Source organism: Neovison vison, chromosome 12, assembly GCF_020171115.1.
Source record: "Neovison vison isolate M4711 chromosome 12, ASM_NN_V1, whole genome shotgun sequence".
Taxonomy (NCBI): domain Eukaryota; kingdom Metazoa; phylum Chordata; class Mammalia; order Carnivora; family Mustelidae; genus Neogale; species Neogale vison.
The window spans coordinates 136770368-136793582 of record NC_058102.1 but is presented as its reverse complement, the minus strand read 5'-3'; the positions used below and the strand labels follow the sequence as shown (position 1 = coordinate 136793582).

Genomic DNA, 23215 nt, shown 5'->3' with positions numbered 1-23215 from the left:
TAGCATGGTGATGTCATGCTTTTCATCGCCCCCGCACCCAAAAAACCAACCACCTATCCTTCCTAAAAATAGCTTGATGCAGTTCTAAGGGAAAAAAGGAAGAAGTCGAAATAAAAGGAAAAAAATGTTTTCAACTTTAAACCAAAGAACAATAAAAGTCAGTCTTTCCTTCCTGTTTAATCATCTCCCTGACTCTGTGAGTGTGTGTGTATCTGTGTGTGTGTGTGTGTGTGTGTGTGTGTGAAAATCCCCTGAAAATTGTACAAGGAGGAAAAACCACTTCCAAAATAATTAAATTTATGGAGTCTTCTTTTCTTTTTTTTTTTTTTCTTTTTTTTTTAGAGTTTATTTATTTGTTTGACAGACAGAGACACAGCGAGAGAGGGAACACAAGCAGGGAGGAGTGGGAGAGGGAGAAACAGGCCTCCTGTTGAGCAGGGAGCCTGACGTGGGGCTCAATCCCAGGAGCCTGGGACCATGACCTGAGCTAAAGGCAGACGCTCAATGACTGAGCCACCCAGGTGCCGTGGAGTCTTATTTTCTGAAGTCATCTCATTTTAGTAGACTTTCCCTCTGTTTTTCGCCAGTCAAGGCATTGGCTTTGGGATTTTACCAAATTCTTACTGTGGAGCTCTTTGAAAAATGTTATCTGTGGAGGAAAAGGAACAAGTTACGGAGATCGCTAAGTGTCAGGAACCTAAATCAATGGTTCTTGATGCTGTTGGAACCTCAGGGGACATGTCAGGATTATCAAACAGGGAGGCACACCTGTTACATCATTAAATAAGGCCCAGGCATCCGCATTGTTCAAAAGGATGAGAGCTGCTGAACGGACTGGATTCTAGAGAGCAGGCTCCTGTGTCCCCGTCCCCACACCTGGGGCCCAGGTGTTGTCCCAGCCCTCACCGATACAACAGAGGTCAGCTATTCTGCGGGATCCACGATTTTATTTGATTTTTTAAAAGATTTATTTTATTTATTGGGGTGGGGACAGGGAGAGAAAGAGAGGCTCAGCGCAGAGCCCCATTTGGGCCTCCACCTCATGACCCTGAGATCACCACTTGGGCCAAAACCAAGAGCTGGACGCTTAACCGACTGGGCCACCCAGGTGCCCTGAGATTCATGATTTTAGAATCACCCTCCCCTCAACATAGCTTAGCCTCCCTCTCCCACTTCCTTTGTTTCTCCTAAATTGCTGCTGATATTCTTTGTCCCAAAATCGAGCTCCCTATGAAAAGGAGGGAAAATGATGGAGATAGAGAAAAACCTGACCCAAGACTCCAATGGAAGAGGAGCCAGGAGGCCCCCTGCCAGAGATGGAAGACTGGGCTGGCTGAGTCTTATCTGGAGACAAGCAGAGTGAGGGGCCACAGGGAATCACTTGGGGCGCCCCACCTACCCTGCCCTTGGGGAGCCTGCCATTTACCGGATGGCTAAGTGACAGAAAACCCAGGTCAGCAAAGTGATCCCTAGTAATAAAAATCTCTCTCCTTTTGAGACTTAACTATATCAAAGTCCTGCCACATCTATTATCTATTTTTATAACGAATCCCATAAATAACCATATGTTCATACAAGATCTACAAACCAAGCAAATATAATATTGCTATCATTTCCTAGCTGGATTAAGAGAAACACAGGAGAATTTTCCTGGGATTGTGAAATTGGTTTTTAAATAACAGTGTTTATAATTTATTTTTTAATCCTCACTTATCAAATATCTGCCCAACTTATCTTGAAAGCCAAATTGTTTGGCTACAGTGGATCATGGCCGGCAGAGTGTGCACTGGCGGGTGTAGGGGGGCGCGAAGCCTTGAAGGGTGGGGTCATGTTTTCCAAAATTTCTGTCTTCAGTCAGAGCTTCCGTGAAACTTAAAGACACAGAGTCCAGGATTTTTGACCTCCTGCTCAGGCATGCGTCCCTCTGTGGACATGCAGACTGGATGCTGAATGATATGCTTAGATTCATGAAACTGCCTTCTGCTCTGTCTCCTTCCAATGAGGTCCTTTTCCTCCCAAACTCCCAACCATCTTGGCTTCCAGCCTTTCACCACCCCCTTGGGCTCCTCAGACACCCTCAAATTCTATGGGACTTATTCAGGGGTCTCTACCACATGACTGGGCGAGTGGGGACAAGGATGGGACAATGTCACGCAGACGACCTGTGACACAGAAAGTCAGAGGAAGGTGGGTTCCCTCCACCACGGACCTACTGGGGAGACGTCAAGAGATGAGGCAGATTCAAATGTGGGCTTCACAGGAAGGATTAGGCTGTGGGGAGGGGACCTTGGCTTTGCATCAGGACGTGTTCCAGGCTTGCCCCACAGTAGCGCTGGGACACGAGTGAATGTGGGGTGGGGGTGGGGGTGGGGGTGCCCCAGGAAGGAATAAAGCAATCAGATGACTCTTCTCGTTCAAGAGGTGGACCTTCTCTGGGAGACTATTAGAAATAGAGATGGGTTGGGGCGCCTGGGTGGCTCAGTGGATTAAAGCCTCTGCCTTCGGCTCGGGTCATGATCCTAGGGTACTGGGATCGAGCCCCACATCGGGCTCTCTGCTCATCGGGGAGCCTGCTTTCCTTCCTCTCTCTCTGCCTACTTGTGATCTCTCTGTTAAATAAATGGGTAAAATATTAAAAAAAAAAAAGAAAGAAAGAAAAAGAAAAGAAATAGAGATGGGAGGAAAAGGCTGAAAACTTGGTGAAGCCTGAATGCCAAGCTGAGGGCCTCGGGAATCATCCAGAAGGCAACTGAGAAGGCACTCCTGGCTTTTAAAGAAGAGAATGACATGTAAGAGACTCACACTGGCAGCCAAGCACACAATGTGTCAGAACACCAGTAAATGTGCCATCTGGGTCTGAGGCAAAAGGACCTCTACCAAGGTTTATCAATAAGTGTGTTGCTTAAGACTGAGTCAGGGGCGCCTGGGTGGCTCAGTGGGTTAAGCCTCTAACTTCAGCTCAGGTCATGATCTCAGGGTCCTGGGAGCCTGCTTCCTCCTCTCTCTCTCTGCCTGCCTCTCTGCCTACTTGTGATCTCTCCGTCAAATTAAAAAAAAAAAAAGACTGAGTCAGAAGTCTCACCACAGTCAAGCTAGATTAGGGCTGTCCCTGGCCTTCAACCTAGCAGGTGCACCAAGACAGCCACCGAAGAAATAAAGCTCATCAGACCCAGGCCTGGTTTCTGAAGCTAGGTGAGTTGTTACTCACAGGACTGAGTCTCTCAGAATATGCGCGCTGGCTGATGTGGTGACTGCTTGCCCCCTCCCACCCCCAGTAACTTCAGGACAGAACTGCTGAAAGATATTAAAATCATAGACCGTTGGGATTCGACACAACCGGAGGAACCAGGTTGTGGCCATAACACACAAGCACGTCATTTTACACATCTGCGCAGAGAGCAGACCACAGCTCCAGCAGAGGGAGGGAATGCAGCAGAGGGGAAGCACCTCCCCCCCAAGAACACCAGCTCCTTCAACTCCCCTATCTTCCAGAGGCCCCAGCGGAGAGGCAGGGACATTACATGGTGTATCCGTGATCACGCAGGTATCCGGGAGCCCAGGGAAGTACGCGGGCAGATGGAAATATACAAGGAAAGTTCATGTTTGTATCCGTAACGCAGGAAGCTTATATATTTATAACCTCCCTATGTAGTTCCATTATATGCATACACGTGTCTGTCTATAAATACATATTATATCTGCAAAAGTCTCCATGGTAACTGAGGCCATCAAAGAGTGAATAAATGCACAACCTAATTTGGTATCCAGTCAAGGCAGATAGCAAAGCTCCCCTTTGATTCCCTTCTTAGAGGGAAAATATTAGCGATCTTTATCACGGGGCTCCCTGAGGAGCTGCAGTCTGGGAGCAGAAAGGGGTGAACTTTTAAGTAGCAGTCTCATTTATGAACACGCCACGCTTCCCCCCCAAGTACAAGGAACTACAAAGCATTCCACTCTTAGAATGCACGTTCCCATCCTGGGATGTTTTCACTTAAAACAGGCAAGAATGGGTTGCATTCGGCACCAAGGGGCAGCCCTGCTGAGTGAGGCCGTGTGGTTTGTTTCCAAGGTATAACCTCCAAGACTTCCCATTCACAGGATTCCTGAGGATTTGGCTTTATCTGTGGTCAAGGGACCAGGCTCTGACAAGCTACAGAACTTGCTCCCTTCTCCCCGGATAATGAGAAGATTTGAAAAGCCGTTTAGTCATAACTCAATCAGCCAGTTTTCCTCACGAGTGGGCCTTCATTTCTCCCCTGGGTGGGAGGGTGGGGAGGGCTGTGGCTTACAGGGACTCCAATGCCATCTGCGTTAAGGGACACTGCGTGGAGGGCTTGCCGCTGACGGGACCCAAGCCGTGGCCCTCAAGGTCTTGGTAAAAATGGTGAGTTCTGTTTTAGCTCAGGCGAAGACCAGACCTGGAAGTGAAAAGAAAATGCACACAGCCACAATGTTGGGAATCCTGAAATAGAAAGCAGCTGTCTTTAAAGGAGACTTTGGCTGCCCCTTGGTACCAAGGGCGGCCGAGCAACAGTTACCCCTCCTGGCTGCTTTCCCCGCAGAGGATTAGTGTTCCTGAGAGAGAAACAAAAAGGAAGAAACCAAGAAAAAGCAATTCTGGAGGGAAAATGCTATCAAGCTCAGGACGGCGGAACAACTCCAGCCAGTAAGCTTGTGAACGAAGGATCTAGAATCCAGTGCTTGTGATCCCTTAGAGATCTTGGATCGGTATCATTTCAGCGCTATTCTGTAGAAATTTGGTCAGGTATTTAAAAAAAGGGTCTTTGGCAGAGAGAGGCCAGCTGGAGGAGCGTTCCACTGAAATGCATATGGTTTGGATGACTTTCAGCCGAAATGAAAATGTAGGCTTTCAAGATATACTTAAGAGATTTTTTTAAAACCGTCCCCAAAATATAGCTTGAAAGAGCAGAAAAACAATTGCACCAGGAAAGTAAAATAAAATAAGGGGGAGGTGAAGGAAGAAAATGGGAGAGAGAAAGCAATGTAAAAAGGCAAGTGAGACTCTGAAATTTTCCCCCAAGGAAGCCCTGGTTTTCATTTTTAATATTTAATAAATCTTTCCATATCACAAGAGCTCTGAGGACCAAAAGTTGACAGAATCAAGAAGAGCTTGAGAGTTGGAGAAAGTAATCTCCAGGGCGGTTTTGGTCTTAGGAAGAAAAGGTTAAGTTCTGGACGCACAGGCTGAGGCTCCAGGCCCAGGCGCACACCAGTGAGCCTGCTTGGTGACGCCCTCCCACAGTGGTCACACGTTCCAGAACCGGATCTGTACTTACACAGCCTTGCTTGTTACCCATGCTGTCCCAGGACGTGGGGGACCAAGATGCCTTTATCCATTTGTGACAGGGGGGTCACATCGACAAGGAGCCAGGGGTGAGGAAGGAATGGAAGAAAATTATATGTTTGAAAGAAGACAACGGCAAGGCAGCAAAGATGAACATTTAAGACGGAGGGGGAAGGAATACAGATCTAGAATTTCTAAATTACGCTTGGCTCAAGGGTCTGGTTTACCACTAAAACAGTATAATTATAAAGTTGGCTTAAAACAGACCAGGGATCTAGTTACTAATTTCTTACTAGCAATAGCATCAGAACTCTTTCAGCTGGTAGCTGGTTTTCTTGACAAAAACCGTGTGTTTCATACGCGGTGGGACCTATAGGGAGAGCTGGTTTTCATCAGGCAGATCTATAAAACGGTATGCAGTTGTGGTCTTCCTTCTCAGATGTCGATCCGAGCAGAGGAGAAAGTGAGGGCTGGAACTGTCAAAGTAATGAGGAGAGGGGAAAAAAAAAGAAAACATTTTACATAAACGCTCCCTTGTCGGGCAGATGCACCACAGAGGCTTAGTTTGTCAGAAACGTCAGTGGGAACCCTCTGGTGGATTTGAGAAAAATGACCAGAAGCATTCCTCTTGTGTTCATGTTTTTGGACCGCATTCTGCATGGCCTCAAAAAAGGAAATCCTGGCCTGGTTAGAGCCTTCAATGGGTGCTCAAATGCCCTGCACATTCATCGCAGAAATGTGTTCATTCTTACCTATTTTAGTTAGTAAGAACAGCAAGAATCAAAGGCACAGAAGGCTTGACTCTTGTTTACCTTGGCAATTACACAGAATTCAAAATTCAAATTCAAAAGAAGACTGTTTGCTTCTAAGGTACAAAATTCCTGTTTGAAGTTAAAGGAAGGAAGGAGAGAGGAAGGAAGGAAGGAAGGGAGGGAGGGAGGGAGGGAAGAGAGAAAGGAGGAAAGAAAGAAAGAAAGATGGAAAGAAAAAAAGAAGAAAAGAAAAGAAGGAAGGAAAGAAGAAAGAAAAAGAAAAGGGAGAGGAGAAGAGCAGAGAGGAGAGGAAAGGAAAGGAAAGGAGAGAGAAACCTTCTCTAGAATTTATACATAGTGGGCATAGGTCTTGCTTTAAGTCCACCTTCTGTTCCCAAGGAAAATATGCAAATGTAGCTGAAACACCACCACTGCCAACATTTCAGCCTTTTTTTCAGAATCAGGACCCCCAATTTTTTCCCGATACAACTTATCAGTCAATGATTCCTCAGGACTGACACTCACCCCCTTTTAAAAGGCAGGTCTCTGGCGGGAGGATACAGGAAGTGGGCCAGAGAGGTCGGGGAGATTATCTGTGGAGAGCACAGGGAGGGGGCAGATGACTGTTGGAGGCTCAGGGAGGTTGGAAGCAGAATTAGATTTGGCCTCCAGGAAAGAGAAGTTTCCCATACCTGGGTCTCCTAAGATGCTGCAAGTCCTCAAAAAATTGTGACTGCCCTTGTCTCATCTTTGGTGCGGATTCCTGGGACAGAGATCAAAAAGTAAATATAAAGAGCAACAAGAACAAACTTCAGTGAATACTTGGACATTCCCACGGTACGTTCCCATAATCAAATATCATCCATTCATTTTTTTAACAAATATATACCCGCCACATACCGGAAACTATCATAGTAGTGATTTAAAAAAAATTTTTTTTGCCATATGAATCATATCATAATGTACAATCGGATGAACAAGGGGCATAAAAATGGTTATAATGAAGAGATCAGAATTTATAATTCCAGGAGTGATATTTGAGACAGACCTTAAAGGAGAACCAGAATCTGCGGAACTGATAAGCTGATTGTGGCCAGGAGGGCCAGCTCATCATGCATATTCATGATCTGCTTTTTCCCTTACTCGCACATTTCCCAGCCTCCCTTGCAATCAAGTGTGGCCATGTGACTGAGGTCCAGCCAATAGAATGAGAGTGGAAGGGATATGCATCATTCAGTCCTGACCATAAAAATCTCCTTGGTGTGCTTCGTGGGGTGCGTGATTGGCTCAGTGGGTTAAAGCTTCTGCCTTCAGCTCAGGTCATGATCTCAGGGTCCTGCAATTGAGCCCCACATTGGGCTCTCTGTTCCGCAGGGAGCCTGCTTCTCTCTCTCTCTGCCTGCCTCTCTGCCTACTTGTGATCTCTATCAGTCAAATAAATAAATAAATAATCTTTAAAAAAAAAAAATCTCCTTAGTGTGCTCCTCCATGCTCTTTTCTCTCTTCATGAAGTAGAATGGAGGTGACCCCCAGGGCCACTCTGGAAGCTATATACCAAACATGGCAGATCCTCAACCAGTCTAGGTTCCCGAAAGACTGGTCACAGACATGTTCAGCCATACCATGCTGTTAGGTGAGCCAAAACAAGCTTCTCTTACATCTATGCAACATGCATTTTTCTATTCAATGTGGCGGTTGGCCTTCGTTATGAATAAAGTGTTGAAAGCACAGCACATGAAAAGCCACCCGGGTGCTAAGGTAGAGGGCACATTCGAGGAAGTTCAGGAGAGGTCAAAATGAAGCTGGAAAGATAGCAGAGTAAGACCGACGTGCTAAGTTTTGACTTCTTCCCACAGGCCAGTGTTTTTGAACCAGTAGTGATATTTTGCCCATCACCCCCATCCTACAAGGAATATTTGCCAATGTCTGGAGCCATGTTTTGGTTGTTACCCTAAGCAGGGTGCTGCTGCTGACATCTATAGTCCTACAAATCGAAGAATTATCTGGGCCAAATGTCAGCAGTACTGAGATGGAGAGATCTGCTATAGTCAATGGGACATGGGCAACAATTCTTAAAAGAAGAGTGTTCCAATCATATTTCTGTTTTGGAGAGTTAATTCTAAAAACAGCATTGAAGATTCATGGGAGAGGAGAGAGACAGGAGATGAGAAAAATAATTTCATCCTTTGTTTATCAAGTACCTATTATGTGTCAGTCACGGGGTACAAAGATGATAAACAATAGTCTAGCAAGGGAAATAGTAATGACTTTTACAGGACTTGGGAAACTTGAACTCTAGCCTCAGGTCTATCTCCAGCAGGCATCAGCTTCTTTGGGATTTTAATACTAGTTAGGAGCCTCCTAAAATAAAGCAAGAGAACATTCCAAGCCAGATCAGTAGGTAAAGAAGTGACAAAGAGGAACCTCTATGAGAAATGTGGTGAAAATGAAATAAACATGACCCGGTCTGAGAGTGGCTGGAGAAGTGGAGAGAAGTGAAAGCCATCTCTGAGGTCTATATCCTGGCAGCAGAATGGAGAGTAATGCTAACAACAAAATGGAAGATTAAGAGCTGACTCAGAATAAAAAATAAATAAATAAAATCAGAGCTGACTCAGAGAACTGTGATATGTGTCTTTCTTTTTGAGACCTGTCGAAGTCTGAGATTCCTATAGGACAGGTACAAACAACTCACATAAGAAATATTAACTTTTTAAAAAATTTTATTCATTTATTGGTGAGAGAGAGAGAGAGAGAGAGAGAGAGCGCTCTGGCGGAGTAGAAAGGCAGAGGGAGAGGGACAAGTAGGCTCCCTGCTCAGCATGCGGGGCTCGATCCCAGGACCCTGGAATCATGCCCTAGCCGAAGGCAGACACATAACCATTGAGACACCCAGGTTCCCCCAAGAAATGCTAATTTCTTATTAGAGGTGCCTCTGTGGTTCAATCAGTCGAGTGTCCAACTTTTGCCTTTAGCTCAAGTCATGATCTGAGGGTTGTGATCTTGGGGCTGTGAGACTGAGCCCCACGTCGGGCTCCAAACTGAGTGGAGAGTCTGCTTGTGATTCTCTCTCTCTCCCTCTCCTTCTGCCCCTCCCCACCCCACTCACTTGCTCTCTCTTTCTCTAAAATGAATAAAGACAATCTTAAAAAAAAAAAAAGTACTAATGTCTAATAAACATTTAAAAAGATGTTTTATTTTGCTAACAATCACAGAGAAGGATATTGAATCCAAATGCTCTTTTGTACCTTTCAGAGTGGCAAAAAAAAATTTTAATTATTACTATCTAATATTAGCCCTGATATGATAAAACAGGAATTCTCATGCCCTGTGGATGGACAAGAAAATTTATAAAATCTTTAATGAGAAAACTGATTATTGGCAGTTGAAAAATAACAAATATATATGCACATATATTTATATTTACATTCCAACGTATATGTTGGAATCCAGCAACTTCAATTCTAGGAATAAATCCCAAGAAAATAACCAAATAAATATTTTCCTGAAAGTATGCATATCCCAAGCATTTAATATAATATTGTTTAGATTACACTGAAACAAATGTCCATAAATAGGGGACTGGTTAAATAAGTTACAGTACTTTTTGAACTAATAGAAAACTAGGCAGTCACTAGAAAGAACATTTATTGAGTGGAAAGATATTCACAATATTGACAATATTCATAACTTGACAATATTGGAGTGACAAGCTCAGGTTGGTAGGATTATATAACTATATGTATATATAAGAGGAATAATTAAAATTCAATTGGTAGATAACCAAGGGCCATAATGGGTGTCTCTGGTCGACGGACTCGTATGTGATCTTTCACTTCCTGATGAAAGAATGAACATGTGTGAGATTTTCACTTTTTCAGTTACACAATTTGTCTGATGATTTTTATGAGCATTTTTTTCTTCATTACAGCAGAAATAATGCAGATCCTTTAAAATGTTCATAAGAACCCCAGTCCCCCAAAGAGAAACAAACTGAAAGATGATGGTCTGTCTAGTCCTTTGTGTTCAAAGAAATGGTGACCACATGGGCCAGATCCCCCGCCATAGACCTGGGGTCGCCTGCTGTCCTGACATTTACTACAGCTGTCCACCTCCACTCTCAAGTGTCCTGGTTGGAGGATTAGTTCTATGACATTCTAGTCCAGGAAGAAACCTACAAATGTATCATCGCCTAATTTTTATTCTCACAAGCAGTTTTTTCTGGTCTCCCAGATGTTCTGTTTGCCTCCCCAGCGATCTCAACCTTGTACTCTAATCATTCCACGTACTATTTATAAAGAAAGAGAACGAGCTAAACTATCTTGCCCCTTTGATTCCCTCCAGCCAGCAGCTACAGTAATTGATCGTAGCCTTTTCTGAAGACTAAATTGTATCATTTAAGGCTTTCATCTAAATCCTGTTATTTTGACTTTTTGACTCCCTTTGCACCCTCTAATATATAAAGTAACAACAATTTCTACAATGAACAACTGTGTTTGTTCATCAGAAATTCTTTCTGTTCCCCAGACTTCTTTCCTGTTTCCTAAAGGTTATGCATGTGAAAATTTGATCAACGGCCTGGCACGGTCTGAGTTTAATGGGAGCATTTAAACCTACTTTCCCTGCAAAGCTTATCAGTTAGTTACTTAACCTTTATGAATAGGTTAAATATTTTCCACAGTATTTATATAAATATGATACCTGGTTTCAAGTTAAACCTAATAAAAAGGAAGTTATTCTTTGCTTAAATTCCTCCTATTTCTTTTCGTTTTTATCTTCCCCTTCTTCATGACCACTTGACGAAGAAAGAAATTCACAGGCAGATGTGGGAATGTCATTTTATAAATGCAACATTCAGCCAGCGTACTGTTGTTGTCCTTGTTTTAAGTAAAGAAAAGGTAACTATTCCGCCAGGATGTATGCTTTGGCCATGAAATTGAGGTCTCAAGTCAAGTCAAAGGGCTATGTTGAGTTAAAAAAAAAAAGAAATCTTGGAAATAAAACAATCTATGTGTTGAATTCAGAGTGATGATGCAGAGGCTTGCGTGATACACAGAAAGCATCCCCGTGTGTTCTCAGTTCTTTACAAAGCATTCCTTGTTTCCGTATTTCCCAAAGGCTCCAAGCACACACACACTACCTCTCTCTGCCAATGGAGAAACGCTCACGAAGTGCTTCATTCATTCCCACATGCTATATTTATTCATTTTTCCAACAAAAAGTGGCATATTGAATATGTATTCCTGGAAATTCCTGAAATCCATTCATTAGGCTTTCAGCTAGCTTCTCATCCACCTCCACTTCCCAGGAGCCGACCCCAGCAAACCCCAGTCCCGGTCCCTCAGCAGTCTAATGCCTTAGGGCAGAGCAGCCAGGCGAGAAAACCGTCATTAGGCCAAGTGCACGTGATGGTAAGTAATCAGCTAGCCCTGTCACCTTGTAACTCTCAGTAAAACCCAATCACCTAACTGTGATGCCACCCAAATTATTAGCCTTCGTCTGGGGGCCCTATGCACCGCGCCTTCTATTTCCTTCCCTGAATTCATTCAGGGAAAGAATTAGACCAACATATGACTGACCCACTCTCGTGATCAGGGTCAGACCCTGAAAGGTAAGCGAGTGGGAGGGAGAAGCTTCAGGCAAGTCTGAGGTTGGCCGCCTGACCTTCATCCATTTCATGAAGCCCTTGACACGCGTCCTTGACCTTCAGAGGAGATGTGGCAAAGACACTGACAGCTCAAACCTCACACCCAGCATGCCTGACCTATTTCAGGAAATGGAAAAACAAACTTCCTGGAAATGCATCTGAAATTGTGCAGTTTTCAACAGAACTAGAACAAAAGAAAAAAGTGTTTAGGGGCACCTGGGTAACTCAGTTGGTTAAGTGGCCGACCCTTGATTTTCTTTGGTGGGGTTTTTTAATAATTTTAATAATTTAAACATTTAATTACTTTTTTATTTTTTAAGTCATCTCTATACCCAATGTGGGACTCAAACTTACAACCCCAAGATTAAAAGTCACATGCTCTACCCACTGAGCCAGTCAGGCACCCTGGCTACTACAACTTCGTAGCTTATCTTGAAATCTGAGATTGTGCTACTTCCAGTTTTTTCCTTCTCAGGATTGCTTTGGCTATGTGGGGTCTTGTGGTTCCATACAAATTTTAGGATTATTTATTGTAGTCTGTGAAAAATGCTGTTGGTGTTTTGATAAGGATTATAAAAAGAGTAATCATATTAAAGACTTTTAAAACTAGAATAGCTATCAGAGAGAGTGGGGTCTCGTATGTGATTGGTAAATGACCAGACATAGAAAGCAAAGAATCCTAGATAAATACAGAGGGAAAGTCTGAGAACCCAAGCTCTGGAAAAAAGTTCATTCTCTTGGTCAATCATAATAATAGCAACAATATAACAAATATTTATTGAATTCACACCATATGCTGGGCTCTATTCTAGAAGCTCCCGTTGTTTAACTCATTTAATCCTCAAAACAACTGGATAAGGTCAATTACAGTGAATACTCCCACTACACAGATGAGAAAACCGAGGCCCAGAGAGGTCTACTTACTCCCCAAGTTCCACAGCTTGTAAGTGATTGAACCAAGTTCCAACCCAAGCACTGTGTTTCTAGACCCAGTGACTCAATCCTAAACCAGGACTCCACATACATTTCAAAAGATTACAGGCAAAAATTCAGGGCATGAGTTCAGTGTTGCCTGAAAATAAAATACCTTTTTATTTGGGTGGCTCTGATCAAGTCGTTTGGTTAAGACTTTTACATGCTACTTTCCTGCATAGTCTATATTTCAGATACGGCTTCTGGCCACTTCTGCAACTAAGAGGCAGCTGGAAAAGAGAACTAATACCAGCTGAACCCTTATTCCGGATTAGGATGGTTGAGTTTCATCTCGCCTTGATGCTAGTGAGGAAGAGGGTGCTCCAAGGAGATAAGCAACTGTCCTGATAGAAGTGCCCCAGGAACAGGGTGTGACCCTGTGATTTCTCTCCCGTCCACGCTGAGGAGACGACCTAGAAGAGAAGTGAAACTAGGAGGCCCAGAGCCCCATGTGGGCTCCACGCATGGCTGGCATGGCCCTGTTGTGACTTTCGTGGGCCCTGGTGTTTTTGCCTTCGTGGGTTTCTTCTTCAATCAATCAATTAATCAAGATTATCATCTATGATTGCATCGGTATAAGGACAAATATATTAGTATTACATATTAAAACATTTTTCAAAGATTTTATTTATTTGTTTGTCAGAGACAAAAGCACAAGCAGGCAGGGTGGCAGGCAGAGGCAGAGACAGAAGCAGGCTCCCCGCCGAGCAAGGAGACCGATGCGAGACTCGTACCCAGGACCCTGGGATCATGACCTGAGCCAAAGGCAGCTGCTTAACCAACTGAGTCACACAGCTGCCCCTAAAACATTTTTTTTTTTTTAATCTAGAAGTTCATTTTTCGTCTTCTGATCTTAAAAGAAATTGCAACATTGTTTCAGTCCCTGAAAGTCTCCTGGGCTGGGGTACTATGCCTCCTGCTGAAGTGTCAGCCTTGGTTGCTCCTTACCCAAAGGGAAACTTAATCCCAGAAACAGTGGAGATCCTGAATTATACTCCTTGGGAGGGATGAGTGCTGAGAACACAAAACGGCACCAACCCAAGCATTGTGACTAATATTCGTGTGCTTGACAAAACCTTTGATGGTGCCTAAAGAAAATGCATCTGTATACATGGTGATCCAAACTGGGGACAAATGTCGCGATAAGTACAGTTGAATGCCGGGCCATCATCCAGCCTTGGGGAACTACATTAATCTCTCTAAGCCTGTTTCCTCATTTGTAAAATGACAGGATAAAAGTCTGTAACTCAGGGGCGCCTGGATGGCTCATTTGGTTGGGCATCTGCCTTTGGCTCAGGTCCTGATCTTGGGGTCCCGGGATGGAGCCCTGCACTGAGCTCCCTGCTCAGCGGGAAGTCTGTTTCTCCCTCTCCCTCTGCTTCATGTCTCTGCTCATGCTTCCTCTCACTCTCTCACATAAATAAATAAAATCTTTTTTTTTTTTTAAAGATTTTATTTATTTATTTGACAGACAGAGATCACAAGGAGGCAGAGAGGCAGGCAGAGAGAGAGAGGGGAAGCAGGCAGAGAGCCCGATGTGGGGCTCGATCCCAGGACCCTGGGATCATGACCTGAGCCGAAGGCAGAGGCTTTAACCCACTGAGCCACCCAGGTGCCCCTTAAGAGGGTTGCTTTGAGGGCCACATAAAGTACATGAACGAAGAGCTTAGCACAGTATCTGGCCTATGATAAGCACGGGATAAATGTCACCAAAAGCGCTTATGGCCACCATCATCATTACTGTCACCACAGGGCCCCTGAGGACCCCAGAACAGAATGTTCCTATTTGGAACTTACTTGGCTAGGTAAGATGTCGCTCACCCTATCTGTACCGTCTCGGGTGAAGAGTTTAAGGTCCAGATTGGAATATCCGACTTCCGTGCTTAGAGAGATTCATAAAATGATCCCGATAATCAAGTACATAAACAAGAAGGAAAATAAAGACGGGCCCTGACTAAAGCAGGTATGGCAAAAGGAGGGAACATTCTTGGCCAAAAACTTTGCTACCTGTTACGTAAATGAGGGACCTCTCCACCAAAACAAAGACCCATCAACAAGGATCGGGGGCTATATCCTGAGTCTGGCACCCCTCTCCCATTCAGCTGAAGGCAAATCCTTATATCCCCAAACCCCGCAATGAATTGTTACGCCAGGGAAACAGCAGAAAAAAGGAAAGTAGAAAATCTCTTCTGTGGTCATCTATATTTGAAGCATTCGAAAACACACACTGATCAAGACGTTTAAGCCACTTATTAGAGATGTAATTCAAGAAATTGCAATAAAGCATTTGAGGAGGAAACAGAGGTAAAAAGGGCACGAATTCTACCCTGGGAACGGCAAGAAAATCTTGAAAAAAGTATCCATGTCCTGGGGGGAGAAAGATAACCCTGAAGAGATGAAAGAGGCAGTTACAGAGAACAGGGACGGACAGATAAGGGAAGAAGAGATGGTCCCCGGGATAAAAGGGAAACGGGTCAATAAATAGCAGCAGAAATCTAAGTGACAGAAAACATGCAAAGAGCGTGTACACAAATGGTCTGTTGGGAGGCGGCCCCGTTCCCACAAGAAGGGACGATGTAATCAGCACCCGGCGAAGGAAAAGACGGGACTTAAACCCTCTTCAGGGTCCCTTTGCTCCTGCCTGATCTTTTACACCTGAAACAGGAAACTCTTCTTGGCCCCGAACAAAAGAGATGGGGAGAAAAGCCCAACACTTGAGCTGTACTCCAGGCAATTAGAATGAAGTTGGAACAAATGCCCAAATGTGGTGCTGCCAGACACAGTAAGATAATTCTGTGCAAAAGCTTATTTCAAAGAGAAAACGAGCGTCTTTGACCCCAAAGGAAAGAAGAGTCAGCATAACCCAGTATGAGCCTGAGCAGGAGGCGGGAGACCTGAACCAGACCCCACCATGTTCCTGTGGCTACAAGGAAAAGGGGGGTCCTGCTCAGAGGGCTTGTGCTGTCCCCCAGGGTGAAGCTGTGCCCAAACAGAGGGGGCCAAAGCTCATGACAACACTGTCCCCCTCACTCCCAGTAGACAAGAAGAGTGTCCCAAGAAGCTTGTGAGAAGGAGGGAGAGAGAAAGGTAACACCACATCTGGTCATTCTTGCATGTCTGCAAGGGACCCAGCTGCCAAGAAGTGAGGTCACCCCCCTGGTTCTGGCCCTCATTATTTCTCCCTGGACTATCATGATGAACCTCCTTAGAGGTCTTCTTGGACATATCCCCTCCCACCTAACTCTCCCTACAGCCCCCAGTCTCTCTGTCACCAGAGTTCTCTTTCCAAAGCTCAGATCTGATCACGTCATGTCCTGCCTAGAAGTCTCCAATGGCCAGGCAAGCTGGTGCAGCCTCGGGGGAAGACAGCATGGAGGTTCCTCATAATATTAAAAATAGAATTACCCTGGGATGCCTGGGTGTCTCAGTGGTTAAGCATCGACCTTTAGCTCAGGTCATGATCTCAGGGTCCTGGAATCAAGTCCTGCGTCAGACTCCCTCCTCAGCAGGGAGCCTGCATCTCCCTCTGCCTCTGCCCTTCCCCTCCTATGAGCCCATAATCACACTACTGCACAAGAAAATGAAAACACTAATTTGAAAAGATATATACACCCTTATGTTTACTGCAGCATTCCTGACAATAGCCAAGTTCGGGACACAGTCTCAGTGTCCGCTGAAAGGTGAATGGATAAAGAAGATGCGGGGTGTGTAAGTATGTATCTGTATGATGGAATATTTCTCAGCCACAAAAAAGCATGAAGCCGTGCCGTTTGCAACAACGGGGATAGATCTAGAGATTAGTAATACACTGGGTGAACTAAGTCAGAGAAAGACGAATACTGTACGATTTCACTCATGCGTGGAATTTAAGAAAAAAACAAATGAACAAAGGAAAAACAAGAGACAACACCCCGCAAAAAAAGAAACGAAAAAGAAAAAACCCGGACTCTTAACTGTAGAGAACAAACCCATGATTCCCAGAGGGAAGGTGGGTGGGGGAATGGGGGAAATGGGTGATGGGGAGTAAAGTACGTACACTCATCATCCCGTCACGTTCGATGCTGCGTAATATCCAGAATGGTTGAATCGCTCTATGGTACGTCTGAAACTAATATAACACTGTATGTTAATTACACTTCAATTTTTTTTTTAAGATTTTATTTATTTATCTGACAGACAGAGATCACAAGTAGGTGGAGAGGCAGGCAGAGAGAGGGGGGGAGGCAGGCTCCCTGAGGAGCAGAGAGCCCGATGCGGGGCTCCATCCCAGGACCCTGAGATCATGACCTGAGCCAAAGGCAGAGGCTTTAACCCACTGAGCCACCCAGGCGCCCCTACACTTCAGTTTTTTTAAGAGTAGAAAAAAAATATCTCCGATGGCTTTTCATTGCCTACACAGGTTAGCAAACTATGACCTGTGAGCTCAATCCGGCTTGCAAGGTACGAATGGTTTTTGCATGGGGGCGCCTGGGCTGCTCAGTTGGTCAAGCCTCAGCCTCTTGATCTCAGCTCAGGTTGTAAGTTCAAGCCCCGCTTTCGGCCCTATGCTAGGCATGAAACCCACTTAAAAAAAAAAAAGGAGGTGGGGGGATGGTTTTTCATGTTTCATGAGCTGTACAAGAATACAACAGGATTACGGGTACACAGAGATAACGTATTGACTGCCAAGCCTAAAACATTTGGTGTATGGCCCTTTCCAGAAAGTTTGGGCTTACCTTTCTGTAAAGAAAAAATAACCCACCCAGGTACAAGACCTTTCCTGATCTTGCCCCTCTACTTCTCAACTTCCTCGCCGACTTTCCCCCTGGTTCTTACTGCTCCGCAACTACAGACCCGCCCCCAGAGCCCACGGTCCGCCGGGTGTCCTCGGGCAGGTCTGCTCCCCTGTCCTGGGACATCAGCTCCCGACGCACGCGAACTCATCTGTCACACTTCACTCGTAGCCCCGTGCACCCCGTGAGACCGGCCGTTTACTTACTGGGAACTTGGCCTCTCGCCCCAGGCCCCCTTGTCCACCCCTCTCGACAGCAATCAGGTACTGGGAGCTCCTTTGGAGCAGGCCACGCTCCTCAGCTCTGCGGCCCGCCCAATGCCTGGCATGCTGTCCCCGCGCAGGGAGACCTCACTGTGCTTCATGGGCTGCACTTGGCACTGACCATGAGCTCATCTCATCCATATTCATCTGTTTCCTCAGCTTTCCATATTCATCTGTTTCCTCAGCTTTCAAAGGAGAAGTCTGAACACGATGATTGCTAAGTCCTCCTGCCTCTCAAATGACAATACCGTCCAAAAAACAGATCTTCCAATGGAAAAGCAACTAGAAAAAAACGTCTTGCCTACGACTCCTCAAAGAATTTTGGGAAAAGCGGTGCTATCTGCCAGAGCTCAGGAGAGGGTTTTCTTTGCCTTCTGATGAATCTTGGCAAAGAGCCTCTTTCAAGAGAAGTTGGGCTGAAGGCCCCAAGAGCTCTGCCCTCACAGAGGGTCCGTGCAATGGAGAGCAGCCGCATAACTAAACCCAGATCTCTGCCCAGTGTGCAGCAAAGCCGGTCCCACATTTGTCAGCCAACTGGACATCAGGCTGGTAGCAAGGAAAGAGTTTATTCTAGGGCAGCCAAACCGGGAGACTGGAGGGCAAACCTCTGATCTGCCGCCCCGCAGGGGGCAATGACAAGTTTTTTATGATCCTAGGGGTTGAGATTACAAACATGGTGAAAACGGTGGGGATATATGGCGATTCATGAGGAACACAAGTAACAGACATCCCGTGTTCATTTCAGGCGGAGACCAACATCCCACGGAGGCTCAATTCATCCCCTGAGCCGGGAGATTATTTCCGGACAGGGAGAGGGGACTACTGGCGAGCTCGGAGAGCCAGTATAAACCAGATCAGGTCGTGGGGTCCTTATCTCTGGGGAGGAATGCAAGGCCCTCCTCGCTGATTTAGAGGCCGGAACCCTATCAGTTGACCTTGAGTCCAGGCTTCTGCAGAGACAGCTAGTAGACTTGTTCGCAGGCTCTGAAAAAAGACACACAATAGCAGACTGGGGAGAAACAGTTCTCTGAAAAACAAGCTTTCAACTCGGCACGGTTTCAGTTGTCTCTCACCTGGAGTCCTGAAAGGGAAAGGCAAGTCAATATTCAGTTATCCTTGGTACTGAAAACCAGTTCAAGGATTATCATTAAACCGGGTTTTTCTACCTTTCTTTTATTTTCTCTCTCTCTCTTTTTTTTTTTTTAAAGATTTTATTTATTTATTTATTTATTTGAGAGCGAAAGAGCACGAGCTTGGGGCGAATGCCAGAGGGAGAGGGAGAAGCAGACTCCCCGCTGAGCAGAGAGCCCAACATGGGGCTCAAACCCAGGACCCTGGTATCCTGACCCAAGCTGAAAGCAGACACTTAACCGTCTGAGCCACCCAGGGGCCCCTAGTTTCTCTCTTATTATCATAAGTTAGTAACCAAAAGGTAAAACCGACAAGGACCTGCCAATCAAAATTCTTGTGAAGGTTTGGTAAGAAAGAGACCAGAAGAACCATGGTTTAGTTTGTATAGAATAGAAGCCTATTCTATTTAAAAAGTAAAAAAGTTACAAAAGGCAAATTTTCTTCCCATTCATGACCCCCATTCAGCCCCAAATTCTCTGTTCCCAGATTCCCAGTTGTCTTTTCAGAAACACCTGGGAATATATATGCATATGTATATAGACTTTCTCTGAAAAGACACTTGGGAATACAGATATACATATATATGTATACACATACACACACACACACACACACACACACAGATTAGATACCTATCCCATTTTTTTTAAACACAAATGATAACGTTCCATTCATGCCATTATGTACCTTGCTATGCTTGCCTAAAACTATATTCTAGTTTGTAAGACTAAGTAATAGCCCCCCAAAGATGCCCACATTTCCAGACACCGTGAACTTTACTTGGCAAACAGAACTTTGTAGATATGATTGAATGAGAGATCCTGAGGAGAGATTATTCTGGATTAGCCTGGATTATCTGGGCAGCCCAACACAGGAGGGAGGCAGAGAAAAAGATCAGAGGATGGAAGTGAAGATCAGAAGGTCAAAGATTTGAAGATCAAGGAAGAAGTTATGGGCCAAGGAACACAGGCAGTTAAAAGCCGAAAAGACAAAGGAAAGGATTCTTCCCCGGAGGCTCCATAAGGAATTAGCATGGCCAACACCTTGACTCTGGCCCGGTGAAACTGATTCTAGACTTCTAACCTCTGTATATGAATTATAATAAAGTTGTTTGTTTTAAACTACCAAGTTTGTGGTCCTTCGTTACTGCAATAATAGGAAACTAATACCCCTGTGGGTTACTCTATACCTACGGATCCATTGCCTGGCTTTTTACTGGCCATATAGCATTCATGTGTATGACTGACCCACAATTCATGAACACTGAGGTTGTTTCTGTGCTTTACCATTACAAATAATGCTGTAAGGAATGTCCTATATATAAAAGGTACGCATCCAGGTGAGCATATTTGTAAGAAAAAGTGAAATTGCTGAATTACTTTTTTTTTTTTTTTGAAGGTAACTCTACGCTCAGTATGGGGCTTGAACTCACGATCAAGAATCACATGCTTCACCAGCCGAGCCAGCCAGGGGCCCCTAAATTGTAATAAATATGGTCAAATAGCCTTAAATTATGTTTTGTTTTTTTGCATGTTCCAATATAACATTATTTATGGAAATTTGAGTTTCATATAATCTTCACCTGTGTCAAAATATTCTTTTTTTTTTTTTTTCTTTTTCTCTATCTGTTAAAAATTTTAGTCTCAGCTCAGGGGCTGTATAAATCAGGTGATAAGCCAGATTTCATCTACTAGCTAAGGTTTGTCAAGTCCTGGTTTAGTCTGACTAGTCTAGTTTAACTAGAAGTTACCAAATCAGAGCTGAATTTGCACTTATCCCAACTGAAAAGTTTCATTAAAAAAGACATGTTTTAGACTTACACAAAATGTTCTTTAAAAAAAAAAAATTAAATCTAGTCTACGAATGTAAGTCACTCTGAAAAAAATCTTTACCAATTGGTTCAGAAAAACTTGCAATGGATTCATTTCAATTACAAAAGTCAATAAGGCAGACTCTTCTGGCTCTATCTCATGTTCGGCAACATTTTGTTATATGAGACCATCTTTAAGGTTATTTAAACTTATTAACCCCCAAACCACTAAAACTTTCTGCTTCTGCTGAACTAGTAGAACCTCAGAGTGGGGTCCAGGTAGAAAGGCAGGCTTGTCTGTCTCATTTTTCTAAAAGATTCAGAGATGTACAGGTTTATCATACTCTCTCTGAATTGTTTTAACATTTGGTATATTTCCTCGTTTTTCCTGTTCCTTGAAGTCTTCCCATTTGAAGAAGCAGTCCCCTCCTTCAGGCTTTACTGACTGATTGCAGGAGAGAAATCCCTCTTATCTGCTCCGTGAGGGATCCCAAGGCTGTGCAGATCTTTTCTACAGTTACCCCTGCCTCACACCTTTTGTCCACTGTTGGCAAGGAATGCTCAAGATTGCATGTTCTTAGTGCTCGGCTCTGTGAGCTTCTTCCCAATCAGACTCACTAGCATCCACAAAGGCTGGAATGCAGTGCCCTCAGGGCGCACGGAGCACCAGCCACAGGATGGGGGTGTGCAGGATGAGATGTGTGCAGCACTGGAGGTGCCTGAGAGCCATCTGGGGAGAGTCACAGGCAAGGTGACCCTCCTGACTGAGTCTGCAAAGCAGTTAGTAGGATTCCAGTCCCGTTGTTGCCCTCCGTCTACGAGCCGTGGCAGCCATTGCCCTGACCCCGGGCCCCTCTCTGTGCCCCCCTCAGCAATCCGGGGGGTATCAAGCAGTGCCACATACACTTGGGAAAGCCAGACACCCACTCCCACACTCTCACTTTTTCTTTCTGGAGAAATCTCTGGCAAGAAGGGCCCTCTTGGCCCTTGGCTGAGGGAGTCACAGGTGAAGTGAAACTGTTCCTCTTACCCTGTTTAGTGCATCCAGTCTCAGGCTGGTGTCCTCCGCCAGACTCCCAGATCCCCACCACGGCACTCTCCTCTGTGGTCCTTGTCAAAATGAGTGTTCTTCGTGAGGTAAGATGGCAGAAAACTCCTGCTTTTTTGAGAGTGTCACCCTCCTCAATAATATTTTCGTATCTTTTGTTGCTTTCCTTTGTGACTTACCTGAACCAATTAGCAGGAGAGCTCAAGAGTCCGGTGGCTGGACTTTGTTCTGTCTTGTTTTTACTTCAATCATGAGGAAGCATCTTTGGGATCTATTGGTGAGATGCCCCCAAAAAGTCACCTCAAACCTCCAGCCTGTCATAGTCACCTCACAAAGCCCCCTCCTTGAACTAGAGAAGCATGGAGTGAGCCAGTGAAGTGATGCCCACACCCAGGGGCCTCCACCTTCTTGTCGAAAGTCCCTGGAGTGTCCTCTTGGGGCAGCCTCTCATTTCCTGATTAGAGCCGCAAAATGCCAGTCAAAATCCCTCAGTCAACCCTCTCTGCCAAAGAGTGCGCCAGAGCTTGTGTTCTGCCCTACTGAGCTCTTCTTTGAACAGTACTCCCAGAGGGCTTCACGGAAGGAAGAAAATAATCTTGGAAAATTCAAAATGGAAAAAGCTGGATCCGCATTTTTCAATGCTTGACTCTTGCTGACTTAAATATTAGAATGCACTGCAGAAGAAATGTAAATTTGAAGTAATGTTTTTAAAAAATTTCGTGCGGCCCCTGGGTGGCTCAGTCAGTTGGGTGTTTGCCCAGATGATGATCTTCAGGTTCTGGGATTGAGCCCCGTGCCCGGCTCCCTGCTCAGTGTGGAGTCTGCTTCATCCTTGGCCCCTTTCCCCCTTGTGCTCTCTCTCCCTCAAGAAAATAAATAAAATTTCTTTTTAAATTAATTAATTAATTAATAATAAAATAAAAATTTGAGATATACAAGGAAAATATGATACATATTGAGATATCTAAGAAAACTCAGATAACTAAAAAGAAAGAAAAAGGAAGGAAGGGTTGGAAGGAAGAACAGAAGGAAGAAAGAAAGAGAAAGAAAGAAAACTCAGTGAATTCTCTGCTTCCTGATCAGGAATATAAGGCTAGGGAGGGAGGTTAAGTGATTTGTGGATAGACATATACTATTTAGTGACAAATTATATTTATATATATACATGCAAATATATACATAATTTTATTTCTACACATAAATATAAATTTATATTTTTATATGGAAACATGTATGTAATTTTATATGAAATATATTCATTTATATATAAACATAAAATTAAATTTTTGTATCTGCATATATATACACAAATATATATTTTATATGTATATAAAATATACATTTTACATATTTTATATATATATAAATGTATATATACATTTTAAATAGAGAGGATTGGTTTCCTCTAGTAAGTCCATTGGTAAAACTTTACTAAGGGACTATTAAGTCTGTCTCTGAGAAGCTTAACTTAAGACATGGATAATTTTTTTTTTTAAGACTTTATTTATTTATTTT

The 23215-nt window shown here is 44.2% G+C and overlaps 2 long non-coding RNA genes across 2 annotated transcripts; both read right to left on the bottom strand.

Moving 5' to 3' along the window:
* Nucleotides 1–458: 458 nt before the first annotated feature.
* Nucleotides 459–17786, bottom strand: LOC122892068. The gene is made up of 6 exons (XR_006381355.1): nucleotides 17655–17786; nucleotides 6750–6820; nucleotides 5599–5781; nucleotides 5298–5348; nucleotides 4290–4418; nucleotides 459–649 (listed from the first exon to the last, which is right to left on the bottom strand). It is a non-coding gene; the product is annotated as an uncharacterized LOC122892068 (long non-coding RNA).
* Nucleotides 17787–18215: 429 nt separating this feature from the next.
* Nucleotides 18216–21732, bottom strand: LOC122892069. Its single transcript, XR_006381356.1, has 3 exons — nucleotides 21683–21732; nucleotides 18785–18792; nucleotides 18216–18695 (listed from the first exon to the last, which is right to left on the bottom strand). It is a non-coding gene; the product is annotated as an uncharacterized LOC122892069 (long non-coding RNA).
* Between the last annotated feature and the right edge of the window lie 1483 nt (nucleotides 21733–23215).